Here is a 15,576-nt window from a genome sequence, read left to right on the forward strand (position 1 = left end):
CTTTAGTAGACCATTAACCAAAACACAAAGCAGACATTTCAGCTTATTCTGGGTGACATTTTGATGAGAGAAAAATATTTAGGTGTATTTATGTTGATCGAGTACCTCACATAGAAAATGTTGTCCCACAGATTGTGTTATATACAGGAGTATCAAGCAAATTTATCCCTGGGAGCCGTATTCAGTCTTCACTCTACGTCTGGAGGGCAGCACTGAAAATGTCTTGTATTTCCTCACCCTCAAAATTAGCAAGATAATTGTTTCTGGAATGTTCTATGCTCTTTGACTGTCTAGTTTTCATTTCAGTAATTATTAACAAGCTGGACACAGTAAAGAAACCTCCCCCCATAAATAAATACAAATAATATTTGACTCAAGCCACCCACGGGCCGGATTGGACCCCCCTCGCGGGCTGGTATCACACCCCTGATTTAAACCATGATTGCACAACACATTTCAAGCGGCATAAGATTACCACAGTAAAGGCTTAATTGAATTTGTTTCCGAGGTGTGACATCGTCTCTTGAGAGATGAGGAACTGTTTCATCAAGACCACTGGTGTATTTACAGATAGGATAATTCAATCAAATCTTCATGACATAATAGTCACATTACTGGTGATGTAAGGATAAGTTCCATTTTAGCACCCTATTCCCTACATAGTGCACTAGTTTTGACCAGAGTCCTATGGGCCATGGTCCAAAATAGTGCACTAAATAGGAAATATTATCACAGACAAATTGTCCTCCCACCACCTCAAATCCTAGTCACCCTGACCAATATTCCATTAATGTTCTGACCCCTGTCATACCCTGCCCAGCTGCATGGCACGCTTGGCTCAGATGGATGTATTGAGTATCAAGTATGAGTTTTATAACTGTACCCATAGCTTTGTATTAGGGAAACACTATGGATGGAGTGAAGAAAGAGCAGGCTGATTGTTGTGTGTGTGAGAGTCAGAGAAGGAGAGATGAAAAGGCATATACAGTGCATTCGGAAAGTATTTAGGCCCCTTGACTTTTTCCACATTTTGTTACAGCCTTAATTTAAAATGTATTAAAAAATATATTTTCTCATCAATCTACACGCAATACCCCATAATGACAAAAAAAAACAGTAAACAAAAAACAGTTCTTTAGACATTTTTAAATAAGATATATAACAAAAATATATGAAATATCACATTTATGCCTCCCGAGTGGTCTAAGGCACTGCATTGCTTTGGGGGAGCAGGTAGCCTAGTGGTTAGAGCGTTGGGCCACCGAAAGGTTTCTGGATTGAATCCCCGAGCTGACAAGGTAAAAATCTGCCCCTGAACAAAGCAATTAACCCACTGTTCCCCATCATTGTAAATAAGAATTGGTTCTTAACTGACTTGCCTAGTTAAATAAAGGTTAAATTAAAAAATGTAATAAATAAAAACAAATCGCAGTGCTAGCTGTGCCACTAGATATTCTGGGTTCAAGTCCAGACTCAGTCGCAGCCGGTCGCGACCGGGAGACCCATGGGGTGGCGCACAATTGTCCGGGTTAGGGGAGGGTTTGTCCGTCAGGGATGTCCTTGTCCCATCGCGCACTAACGACTCCTGTGGCGGGCCGGGCACAGTGCACAGACACACTCGCCAGGTGTACGGTGTTTCCTCCGACATGTTGCGGCTGGCTTTCTGGATTAACTGGGCATTGTGTCAAGAAGCAGTGCGGCTTGGCTGGGTTTTGTTTCGGAGGACGCTCGACCTTCACCTCTCTCTCGAGTCTGTACGGGAGTTGTAGCGATGAGACAAGACTGTAACTACCAATTGGATACCACGAAAAAAGTGGTAAACATTTATTTTTAAATAAAATAATCATATTTACAAGTATTCAGATCCTTTACTCAGTACCTTGTTGAAGCAGGACTGCTACAAGTAGGACCGCTACAAGTTTGGCACACCTGTATTTCAGTAACCCTGTTTGTCGTCAGCTAGCTACAGTACCTGTAGCGTACCCTGCACACACTTAGTGCTGTTGGCTTGCTAGCTCCACTGCTTTAGCATCAAGCTAAGAGCAGGTTTCCACTAGTTTTAGCAAATTCTAATCGTAGTCACTACCTCTCCATCTGTCCCTACCATTCAAAGTTAACTAGCTGAACAGTTGAGTATCTTTGCGAGCAACCTCTGGGCTAAGCCCCATTCGGTTTGCTTGGCAAACTCATGCTGTTTCTTCAAGTCTGTTACCCCACCATTGAAGCACCATCCTTTTACATTCCCATGTAAAAGATACACTTAGCTGTGCCTTTTACCTCGAGTCGCTTGGTTTACACACGAGCCAGCACTTGGCATTAACAAGCGCTTGGCTAGCTAGTTATTGTCACCTAGGTGGTGATAGCCAGCTAATTAGCTAGCATCCCTGTTTAGCTAGCATCCCACTCCCCTGGTAAATAAAGCGTTCTGTTTCTCCATACCTGGCTACCAGCTATCATTGCCATGTGTCTCGCCTGACTACTTCAAGTTAGCAGTGCATGGAGTAGCTAGCTAGCAAGCCTTCCCCCCGATAATTCCATCCACATTCATCCATCTGGTCAAAACAATGTCATCAAGTGTACCAACCAAGGGAGAGCGAAAGCAGCACAAGCCTAGTGAAGCTTTCCCTGGCAATTGCGGCCTGTACATATTCCAGTCTGACTCTCATCAACAATACCTGCCTCAGCGTGTACCATACTTTGGCAGCTCTAATTGACCCTGCTAGTTGATGCCCCGCTGGGCCCTGAAGTATAAAGAAGTATATTTACACACACAACCTGATTTATTAATTAGATACAAATATAGACAACAATACTGGACATACAGTATGCAAGAAAACATATTGCATCTAACTCTTTGTTGTTGCTTTCTGCTTTGTTGGTTTGCTTCAATATTTCATATCACCTCAAGGGAGGAACCGGTGCCTTGCTGTGTACAGAAAAGTCAAGACAATAGTGTTGTGGACAATGAAACATTGTGGCCTGAGGTATTAAGGAGTTAGTGTTGCACTTTTATCTTTAGATTGCACTGTACACAGACAAGAGTAACACACACATCACCTCCCGCTATATGCCCAGAGGTTGTCAGAACCAGGTCTGCAAGTGAGGGTGTGCTAAAGCCATAGTAGCAGAAGTGTCTGTGTGCTTGCGTGTGTGGGTGTTTGAGAGAGGGTGTCTGTTTGTGTTAGTGTGTGTGCTTGTGTGTTTTTGAAAATACGCTTGCTCAGTCAGTATATGTCAGGCTAAGAAGGAACTCCTATGACGCTGTCTGAAAGTTCAGAACTCGCCTCTGGCTCAAGACTTACTTTCTCATGGGAACGCTATGCTAACAAAGCCTTCTCCTGCCTCATAAACCACTCAAGCTAACACAGACCAAATCCAGTCTGCTCAGTGACCTCTGAAAAACTTAGACAAAACAACCGCCATGGTCATTTAAGTACAGTTTATGTATATCATAATATAAAATGTAGCCAAACTCAGAGTAATACTGCACCCAAACCCAACTCATTTGAATGTGTAGAAGAACCCCAAAGGCAAATCAAGCAGTATAATTTTGATTCTCTTTGATAGATTAATGGGCATGGACAACTCACGACTTCCTTGTATCCATGGCAATGACAACAGTGTATTCCATCTTCTAAAACTTGCCATCCAAAGATGGGTCCACTCAGCCATAACATACCACAGAGTAGTTTGATGCTGTAGTGTATTCATGATGTCTTCAGAGGCTCATTAGCCATATTATATGCTTTGATGTGTGACACTAGTAATGTCTCCCTGCCTTTGCCCTGAATGCTGTTACAAAGGGAGATACAAATGACAACTGCATTAGCTGGGAGGTTTAACTTACACCATATCAATCTGTTGGACTAAAACCAAATGAGACAGAGTATATTGTATGACAACGTCTCTAAGTGTGATAGCTGAGCTTGATCCCAACAATGGAGTTTCTTTCTCTCCTCCCTTGTTTGGCCTAACAGAGCCATAGGGAGTGGACTCTCTCTCTCTCTCTACCTGTGTGCAGTTTATTGTTAGGCTTTGTTGTCTAGCATGGCCTTTGGCTCTCTCTCATCCATGCTGACAGCAGTATAGAGAGAGCAGGGTGAAACACCACAGTACCCCTCTACCACCCACCACCCCCTACCCAGACCACAGTACCTCAACCAGCACCACCTCCCACCCAGCACGCCCACTGCCCATATATCACTGCCTGACAAACACCATCTGAAGCTCTGTGGGAGTGCGCACACACACACAGAATAAACCACTAACCACCGGGCTCCAAGCCCTGGTTCAAAGATGCTGAGGCGAGAATGAAGATGCTGAGTGTTCCTGCCTGGACCAGCATGGGATAAGCACTAGCATTAGCATGAGTCGGGTCATGCTGGCCTGAAGATGTACAGGCAAGGGCAAGAGAAGGCAGTGGCAGAGTGTGTGAGCCTTTGCAATCGACTACCCTGCAGTTAGACTGTGCAGATTTACTGATCTACAAATCATGTTGCATCACAAACAACTACTCATTATATGATCAAGATTAGTGATTCTGCGCCACACCTTGCTCAAACTGATCCTCTCAAACGTCCTCTATATCTTACACAGTTCGTGTCCCAAATGGCACCATATTCTCTATAGATCTATGGGCCCTGGTCAAACGCAGTGCACTATATAGGGAATAGTGTGACATTTGGGATACAATCACAGGCCTGATATTGCTCATGTATCCACTCACACAGAAGTTAATACACTTCCCTACTGGTTAAGCTACTCTGCTGCTGTGACATGTCACACCAATCCTTTGTCATAAAGCTGTCTTTAAACTGACATGTTGTCTATGTAATTTAAAATGTGGTCCTTTGATTTCTTCCAAAGCAGAGCTTAACAGAAATCTGCCATTCACAAGCGCAGAAGTCCAAACTAGGGTTAAATAAAAGAAGGAACCCAGCGGGCAAAGCTGTTTGAATGACATCCACAACAAGGAGAGATGAGTGTGACTTTATTTTTCATTTGAATTGACACCATTACTACAACAAGTTACCAGAATTAGTTTGAATCTGGTTGTATATCAAGGTAACCCATTTATAGGTTGAAATCGGGTTGCAAGGGGATAATTGCAACCAGTTCTTCCCTTGGGGAAGATAGCTAGGTGACAATATTGCAACCATACATTTATCCACCAACCTAATCGTGGAAGGATATAATTTTCATTACTACGGTTCATTCATTTTCCCTATAACTGTGACGGTAGACCAAGATTGATGGTCACAAATTGTCGTCCTCCTCTGTCTCCTCAGAATTGGGCATTTTGCTTCGGTTCGCTTTTTCCCGAACACTGCTGCCGATTGTAATTGCTTCTTGCATTGAAGCTTTTATTGATGCTCTCCTCCACAGCCTCACATGCACACACGTGCGCACACACACACTGGATTGTCTTATTAAACTCATATCTCCTCATTCTGCCAGCCTGGTTGTTTACTTCCTGCAGCTCCTTCCCAGCTCTCTAGAATTTAATACATTTCTCAGAATGCTGTATATTTTTTGTGCAAAACATTATTGCTTTCCTGTTCCTTGGCCAACTTGAATGTCATTGAGAAATCATAGATATCTATTATTTGAAATTCCATCTTAGTCATCCTGACCCGGTAAAATTTTTTAACTGAGTGGTTCTGGAAACAAACAAATCTTCTACTCACTCAAGCATGAGCGAACCTAAATGGATAATATAAGGTCAAGCATATCTCTTTCTACAGTGGGGCAAAAAAGTATTTAGTCAGCCACCAATTGTGTAAGTTCTCCCACTTAAAAAGATGAGGTCTATAATTTTCATCATAGGTACACTTCAATTATGACAGACAAAATGAGGAAAAGAAATCCAGAAAATCATATTGTAGGATTTTTTATGAATTTATTTGCAAATTATGGTGGAAAATAAGTATTTGGTCACCTACAAACAAGCAGGATTTCTGGCTCTCACAGACCTGTAACTTCTTCTTTAAGAGGCTCCTCTGTCCTCTACCCGTTACCTGTATTAATGGCACCTGTTTGAACTTGTTATCAGTATAAAAGACACCTGTCCACAACCTCAAACAGTCACACTCCAAACTCTACTATGGCCAAGACCAAAGAGCTGTCAAAGGACACCAGAAACAAAATTGTAGACCTGCACCAGGCTGGGAAAACTGAATCTGCAATAGGTAAGCAGCTTGGTTTGAAGAAATCAACTGTGGGAGCAATTATTAGGAAATGGAAGACATTCAAGACCACTGACAATCTCCCTCGATCTGGGGCTCCACGCAAGATCTCACCCCGTGGGGTCAAAATGATCACAAGAACGGTGAGCAAAAATCCCAGAACCACACGGGGGGACCTAGTGAATGACCTGCAGAGAGCTGGAACCAAAGTAGCAAAGCCTACCATCAGTAACACACTGTGCCGCCAGGGACTCAAATCCTGCAGTGCCAGACGTGTCCCCCTGCTTAAGCCAGTACATGTCCAGGCCCGTCTGAAGTTTGCTAGAGAGCATTTGGATGTTCCAGAAGAAGATTGGGAAATGTCATATGGTCAGATGAAACCAAACTTTTTGGTAAAAACTCAACTCGTCGTGTTTGGAGGACAAAGAATTCTGAGTTGCATCCAAAGAACACCATACCTACTGTGAAGCATGGTGGTGGAAACATCATGCTTTGGGGCTGTTTTTCTGCAAAGGGACCAGGACGACTGATCCGTGTTAAGGAAAGAATGAATGGGGCCATCTATCATGAGATTTTGAGTGAAAACCTTCCATCAGCAAGGACATTCAAGATGAAACGTGGCTGGGTCTTTCGGCATGGCAATGAAACACACAGCCCGGGCAACGAAGGAGTGGCTTCGTAAGAAGCATTTCAAGGTCCTGGAGTGGCCTAGCCAGTCTCCAGATCTCAACCCCATAGAAAATCTTTGGAGGGATTTGAAAGTCCATGTTGCCCAGCAACAGCCCCAAAACATCACTGCTCTAGAGGAGATCTGCATGGAGGAATGGGCCAAAATACCAGCAACAGTGTGTGAAATCCTTGTGAAGACTTACAGAAAACGTTTGACCTCTGTCATTGCCAACAAAGGGTATATAACAAAATATTAAGATAAACTTTTGTTATTGACCAAATACTTATTTTCCACCATAATTTGCAAATAAATTCATTAAAAATCCTACAATGTGATTTTCTGGATTTTTTTTTCTCATTTTGTCTGTCATAGTTGAAAAATACCTATGATGAAAATTACAGGCCTCTCATCTTTTTAAGTGGGAGAACTTGCACAATTGGTGGCTGACTAAATACTTTTTTGCCCCACTGTATGTGTAGATTGTGTTGGAGGAGAAACATTTGTCATCTCTAGTGTTGGAGGAGAAACATTTGAAATGTCCAATAAGGATTTCGTCCCATTAAGGGACTTCAATTCTTAATCAAAAGCATCAAATAATATTTATATTCCAAGTTCCTGAATCACAGAGAGATTTCTATTTTCTCTCTTTTCTCTTTCTCTCCTTTAAATACATTCTTGCATGTCACTTTGGGTCTGATAAAAGCACTATACATTTTTTATTATTATTGATCTCTATGAGCAAAAACCCTCTCTTAAATTATAATATGTGGAAATACAAAATCCTCTCACAGAACTAACTGTAATGTACTTTGTAATATTATGTAAAACGCAAAATATTCTCTCTGATTGCTAAAGTGTGTTTTATTTTGTCAGCCTAAAAGCCTTCCGATCTGCGATTTGGAATCCATCAATAACATGATCTCTATCATTATAAATAGAAGAGTAGTCTAAAAGTCTGACATTTTCAAGTGATCTCACCTGACTGACCCCCATTATATAATGTTATCCTATCATGCATGTTCTTGTTTCTCACTCTGACTTCATCAGACCTCCACCAGCAGGCAAAGCTGAGGCGTGTTCAGCGGGACACAACGTTTTGGAACGTTCAGATGAGAATATGCTACGCACAACAAACATGCCTCTGACATGTAGAGTAAGGAATCACATCAGCTCTAGTGGTGGCATTTCAGTTCGTGGCCAGGTTGTAATGATCACAGAGATAATGTCCGGATACATTGTAAGAAATCTAAATAAAATCAACCACTGAAATGTGTGTGCATATCGGAGTTACCGTCTTCCAATTAATTTGGACTTATAACAACAATTATGAATCATAATAAGATACATCTCTATGAGGAGTTGGATGCTGCTGGTTGTCTCTCCAGTAAAGAACATGCAACAGGCTGGTGATGAATATCTTTATGCCAGAGGACAACTCTGAGCATGCAATATATGCTCATCAGCAACATCACTCATACAGGTCATACACACACATCCATAAACACTGTGGATGCACTGTTACATAACATAATGACAGATTCATCATCATCCACTTTAATTGAAATGAATCACCCTTCTTGGATTTCATGGTCGGCTCATAAACCTGGGTTCCATAAGAAACACTGGTGTGGCTCATGGAATTATAATTGTCACAACTATCGTCTTTCAATGGTATTGGTCTTTCCATTAGATTGCACAGCCCTGGAAAATATTATTCCTTTACTGACCCTTGTCAAATTCTAGTGGAGCAATCTAAAATTATGACTATTATTATTATAACTTTTTCGTACTCTTAAAAAGTCAGAAATTCTACTCTATTAAAGTGATATCCCATAGATATACATACTACTACACCCTCCCAGCGCCCTAGAGACAGAGCACGCAGCGCCGGCGCAGGATACCCTGGGCCGAAACGGCATACTGTAGACCAAACACGCTGGGCTGGCACAACACGCCCTAGCTGAATGCCCACTCTTGTTTGGCACTTGTGGGGGGCTGGCCTATAGCCCACCCGGGCTGTGAGCGCGTACTGGCGACACCGTGCGCTTGACCGCATAACACGGTGCCTGACCAGTACTGCGCTTCTTTCGGTAAGCACAAGGAGTGGGCTCAGGTCTCCAACCTGACTCTGCTTTGTGTTTTGGGGCTGCCTCTCGTGGTGCCGTGCTGCCTCCTCATATCGCCGCCACTCAGCTTTCGCTGCCTCCAGCTCTGCCTTGGGGCGGCGATATTCCCCAGCCTGTGCCCAGGGTCCTTTCCCGTCCAAAATCTCTTCCCATGTCCATGAGTCCGGAGATCGCTGCTGCCCGATACCACGCTGCTTGATCCTTGGTTGGTGGGTGATTCTGTAATGGAATTCTTCGTCCTCCTCCGACGAGGAGTATGAAATGTCGGACCAATGCTCAGCGTGGTATGTGTTCATGATGTTTATTAACTGAACAACAAAATACAAAATAACAACGTGAAATAAACGAAAACCGAAACAGTCCTGAAAGGTGCAGAAAACACTAGACAGAAAATAATCACCCACAAAACACAGGTGGGAAAAGGCTACCTAAGTATGATTCTCAATCAGAGACAACGAACGAAACCTGCCTCTGATTGAGAACCATACCAGGCCAAACACATAAACACAACATAGAAAAAAGAACATAGACTACCCACCCCAACTCACGCCCTGACCATACTAAAACAAAGACATAACAAAGGAACTAAGGTCAGAACGTGACAGTATTACAGCATTCTCTCAACCAGCTTCATGAGTTAGTCACCTGGAATGCATTTCAATTAACAGGTGTGCCTTGTTAATTTGTGGAATTTCTTTCCTTAATGTGTTTGAGCCAATCAGTTGTGTTGTGACAAGGTAGGGGTGGTATACAGAAGATGGTCTTTTACCAATTATATTATGGCAAGAACAGCTCAAATAAGCAAAGAGAAACAACCGTCCATCATTACTTTAAGACATGAAGGTCAGTCAATGTGGAACATTAAGAACTTTGAAAAGTTTCTTCAAGTGCAGTAGCAAAACCCATCAAGCACATTGAAGAGACTGGCTCTCATGAGGACCGCCACAGGAAAGGAAGGCACATCCTCTGCTGCAGAGGATAAGTTCATTAGATTTACCAGCCTCAGAAATTGCAGCCCAAATAAATGCTTCTCAGAGTTCAAGTAACAGACACATCTCAACATCAGCTGTTCAGAGGAGACTGCGTGAATCAGGCCTTCATGGTCGAATTGCTGCAAGAAACCACTACTAAGGGACACCAATAAGAAAAAGAGACTTGCTTGGGCCAAGAACCACCAGCAATGGACGTTAGACTGGTGGAAATCTGTCCTTTGGTCTGAAATCTGTCTTCCATGTCTTTGTGAGACGAAGAGGTGGTGAACGGATGATCTCGGAATGTGTACTTCCCACCGTTAAGCATGGCGGAGGTCTGTGTGTGGTTGTGCTATGCTGGTGACACTGTCGGTAATCTACTTAGAATTCAAGGCACACTTAACCAGCATGGATACCACAACACACCATCCTATCTGGTTTGTGCTTAGTGGGACCATCATTTGTTTTTCAACAGGACAATGACCAAAAACACACCTCCAGGCTATGTAAGGGCTATTATACCAAGAAGGAGAGTGATGGAGTACTGCATCAAATGACCTGGCCTCCACAATCACCCGACCTCAAACCAATTGAGATGGTTTGGGAAGAGTTGGACCACAGAGTGAAGGAAAAGCAGCCAACAAGTGCTCAGCAAATGTGGGAACTCCTACAAGACTGTTGGAAAAGCATTCCTCATGAAGCTGGTTGAGAAAATGCCAAGAGTCTGCAAAGCTGTCATCAACGCAAATGGTGGCTACTTTGAAGAATATCAAATATAAAATATATTTTGATTTGTTTAACACTTTTTTGGTTACTACATGATTCCATGTGTTATTTCTTAGTTTTGATGTCTTCACTATTATTCTATAATGTAGAAAACCCTTGAATTAGTAGGTGTGTCCAAACTTTGATTGGTACTTTAAATATTCATACCCACAATTGGAAGCGATTATAACAAGTCTTTCTGGGTAAGTCTCTAAGAGCTTTGCACACCTAGATTGTACAATATTTGAAAATTATCATTTTTTTAATTCTTCAAACTGTCAAGTTGGTTGTTGATCATTGCTGGACAACCATTTAAGTATTGCCATTAATTTTCAAGACGATTTAAGTCAAAACTGTAACTAGGTCACTCAGGAACATTCGACGTCTTTATAAGCAGCTCCAGTGTATATTTGGCCTTGTGTTTTAGGTTATTGTCCTGCTGAAAGGTGAATTTGTCCCCCAGAGTTTGTTGGAAAGCAGACAAACAGGTACAGGCAAAAACCTATCTCTATTCCATTTATTTTTATCCCCAAAAACTCCCTAGTCATTGCCAATGCAGCCACCACCATGCTTGAACATATGAAGAGTGATGTGTTGTGCTGGATTTGCCTCAAACATAATCATTTGTATTCAAGACATTAAATGAATTAATTTGCCATATTTTTTGCTGTTTTACTTTACTACCGTATTGCAAACAGGATACATGTTTTGGAATATTTTTATTCTGTACAGGCTTTCTTCTTTTCACTCGGTCATTTAAGTTAGTAATGTGGAGGAACTACAATGTTGTTGATCCATCCTCAATGCTTTAAAGCTGCAGAATCTTTTTGGTAACCTTTCCAAGATCAATGCCTCAACACAATCCTGTCTCGGAGGTCTACGGACAATTCCTTCAATCTCATGCCTTGGTTTTTGCTCTGACATGCACGGTCAACTGTGGTAGCTTATATAGGTCAAATCATGTCCAATCAATTTAATTTACCACAGGTGGAATCCAATCAAGTTGTAGAAACATCTGACCAATGTAAACAGGATGCACCTGAACTCAAAATCAAGTCTCAGAGCAAAGGATCTGTATACTTATGTAAATAACGTATGTGTTTTTTTTGTAATAAATAAAAACTGTTCTAGCTACTATCTTGTCTCATCGCTACAACTCCCGTACGGGCTCGGGAGAGACGAAGGTTGATGCGTCCTCCGATACACAACCCAACCAGCCGTACTGCTTCTTAACACAGAGCGCATCCAACCCGGAAGCCAGCCGCACCAATGTGTCAGAGGGTACACCGTGCACCTGGCAACCTTGGTTAGCGCGCACTGCGCCCGGCCCGCCACAGGAGTCGCTGGTGCGCGATGAGACAAGGACATCCCTACCGACCAAGCCCTCCCTAACCCAGACGACGCTAGGCCAATTGTGCGTCGCCCCACGGACCTCCCGGTCACGACAAGAGCCTGGGCGCGAACCCAGGGACTCTGATGGCACAGCTGGCGCTGCAGTACAGCGTCCTTAACCACTGCGCCACCCGGGAGGCAAAAACTGTTGTCTTTACTGGGTATTGTGTGTAGCTTTATGAGGGAAAAAAGTAATTTAATCAATTTTAGAATAAGTCTAATGCAACAAAATGTGGAAAAAGGGAAGAGGTCTCAATAGTTTCTGAATGCACTGTATATACAGTATATACATTATTTTAATAGCAGGACACTCTAAAGTCCATTATTCCTCTGAAGAGTATGAATTAGGCTGTTTGAGAAGGTTTGAATCCTAAGCAACCTGGCTACACATTTGAAGTACAATACACCAACATAGCTACTTTAGTAGGTCAAAGCTGTGCGCTGGAAAAACTTGCTAGAGCATGGGTGGAGTAAGCAGTGGTGCTGCTCCTGTGAATTTCCTTTCTTTCTGGCTTCAGACCAATGCCTATTTCTCACATAAAATGTTGTTTTTAGTTGTTATTTTCTATGGTTTTTGATTATTCCCTGATATAAGTGGCTTCCCTTTTGCTTAAAGATTCATGTTAAATTATGCCTATTTCAGCCGCAATAGGGTTTTTGACTCACCAATTACACCAACTGTGCCAACTTTAATACAGCCTAACACAACAATACAAATAAAGTAAAACTACTCAATAATGACAAATGACAACAGAAATAATGTAGTTATTAATATTTATTTTATATAATCAGCTGATTTTCCACAGGGAAGTGAAAATCCAGAAACCTATTTAAGCCAATATGGAGTAAACTGGAACAAATTTCCCTGATCTCTTTTAACAAGACAATTGAGCAACCTCCTGGAAAATACACAAAAGATCAACATGTAGCCTACCCATGAACTATTTACATACATTATTGTTGGTCACATTTGGTGGCTCGGAGAACAAGGCATTTAGTGGCACAAACTGCTTGGTGTTCTAAACCAGCAGAGGGCATGTGCTACTTCTCCCCCTGACATCCTCGTCATCCACCTCAGGGAATACAACTTGGGATACGCCAAGGAGCTGGTGCGTCAGATGCAAGGTTTTAAAGGTGGTCATCCAAATGTTTCCTGGGACAACAGTGGTTTTCTCTGATATCGCACAGCGGAGGAGCTGGATGTTCCAGTGGGACCAGAAGATAAACAAGTACATAGAGGGGGCCAGGCGCTCCGTCAATCAGCTTGTGTATACATTTCAGGGAACACAATCCGCCACCCTGCCTTTAAGCAGTGTGTCCCTAGGATGTAGGGTAGGGGTTGGGTACATCTGGCGGATGTGGGCAACAACATATTCATTGAGATTTGGTCTCTCCAGTCTCCACTGTTCTCTCCTCCATAGTAGCAAGAAGCATGCAGTAGTACACACACCACACTCCTTATTGCCACTCAGACGCTTTTTCAAGAGCCACCAAATAATTGCAAATAAGCACACACCATGCATGCGTGTGCATGCCAGTGTGTGTCACGATTGGGAGGGGGGGTGTCAAAACAATATATGAAAGAGAATGATCAGTTACATTAACCGCTACGCTACGAACCCCGTCATGTACGCATTATCTCGAGACTATTTAAATGGACAGTCTGGTGATGACAGGAAGTTTTTGTTGCACTATGTTTTTGTTGTTCATTCACTCAGTACTGATTGAACGTTTATTTCTATTGGTGGGTTAAAAAAACAGTATCATAGCAAACAAAGTTAGCAAGCATGGCGTTGTCGTTTGACTGTGCAAAGGTCACGCAAGCAAGTAATGTTAGTGTTATTTAACCTGGGTGCACCCGCACCCGATGGCTACGTCTTACTTGGATGGCAACTTCAGGTTTACATTGAAAAGTAACTTCCCACTGTGTTAATCAGTCAGCACAAATGTGTATTAAAATGACAAGAAGAAAATTGCATTGACAGAGGGAACATACTGAATCAATGCATAAGGTAAGGGCTGTAACGTTAGCTTGCTACATTGCCAAGCAAGCATGATTGACTAATGTATGGACTAACATTAGCTAACGTGGAGCAATGCCCATTGCATTTATTATACATTAGCAGTGTGGAATTTCCCAAACTTGTGTTGACTATGAACTTTAATTAGCTAACTAGCTGTGCTTTGTGGAAGAATATGGGATATATTGTCAACATTGTGTTGTGCTGGTGCATGATCTGTCCATAAAGCTAATGTTATAGCCTTGTTGGCTTGTAGCTAGCTAGCTAACATTACTGGCGATAGTTAATTGGCTAGCTAACTGGCAATAGCAGCCAAGGATTTTCGCTATATTATTTTCGCTTATTTGTTTGTGCTCTCAATCCTAAAATTGTTAAGTTCAATGGTCACTTTTTTATTAGAATTTTACCCCATTTTTCTCCCCAATTTCGTGATATCCAATTGCTATTTACGATCTTGTCTCATCGCTGCAACTCCCTAACTGGCTCGGGAGAGGCAAAGGTTGAGACATGCGTCCACTGAAACATTTAGAATTTGAGCTAGGTCGGCGCTGAAATACTCTGAAAACTGAATTGCTAACGACCATGTTAAAAACCTGTTTTTTGTTCTTGGTAATGGCCGGGCGCCTCATGATGAGAGGCGGGGAGTGTGCTGTGTACCTCCAAGTTGATTTGCAAATGGTGTCATATTGTCTTTGAAAAGCAAGATCTATTATCATATCTATGTCAGTCAGAAAGGATTTTGTCCCAAGGTACTTTTATCAGTGCTGGATTATGGTGATATTGTCTATATGCAGACCTCAGCAAGTAATTTAAACTCTGGACACTATCACGGTGCTTTAAGATTTATCACAAATGCTAGATCACTAACCCATCACTGTGATTTGTATGCCATGGTGCAATGGACCGCAGTCTACACCAGGAGGCTAGAGCACTGGTAAACTTTTGTGTATAAACATTGATAGGGCAACTCCCTCTAACTCTGTTCTTTACTGACCAGATCAGTCAACACAGTCTTCGTTCAGAGTCTCTGCTCTCCTTGTCTATTCCTTCATCCTGGATCAAGCTCAAAAGATATTCATGTTAGGGGAGTTAGTTTCCTTGCCTGTTTTTAAGACTGATCGACAACACTGGTTTTGATAGCTGCAGTTGTTTTTAATCTTCAAATGGGTCTGTAACTTGTGACACTGTCTTGTGTGTGTCCCTTTTTATTTTCTATTCTATACCTTGCTATTTCCCTGTTTTGCCTTCTTGCCAGGTTACCCTGGCAAAATAGGTTTTTAATGTCAAATGGGTCTTACCTGGTTAAATAAAGGTTAAACAAAAAATTAAAATAATAGGGAGATTTTAATTTAACATTGAGCTTCAGCCCCCAGAATAATATTATTTATATATTGAAATAAAGACAACCATAGAGATAGAACAAAACAATTGTTTTACTTCTATGGA

General features: G+C 42.0%; 1 protein-coding gene across 1 annotated transcript in view; it reads right to left on the bottom strand.

Annotated features, from left to right (window-relative positions):
- Positions 1 to 15,576, bottom strand: part of kcnh1a (potassium voltage-gated channel, subfamily H (eag-related), member 1a) — a 94,473-nt gene that overhangs the window by 1,490 nt on the left and 77,407 nt on the right. The window lies entirely within an intron of this gene.

Source organism: Oncorhynchus masou, chromosome 24 (genome assembly GCF_036934945.1).
Source record: "Oncorhynchus masou masou isolate Uvic2021 chromosome 24, UVic_Omas_1.1, whole genome shotgun sequence".
Lineage (NCBI taxonomy): Eukaryota > Metazoa > Chordata > Actinopteri > Salmoniformes > Salmonidae > Oncorhynchus > Oncorhynchus masou.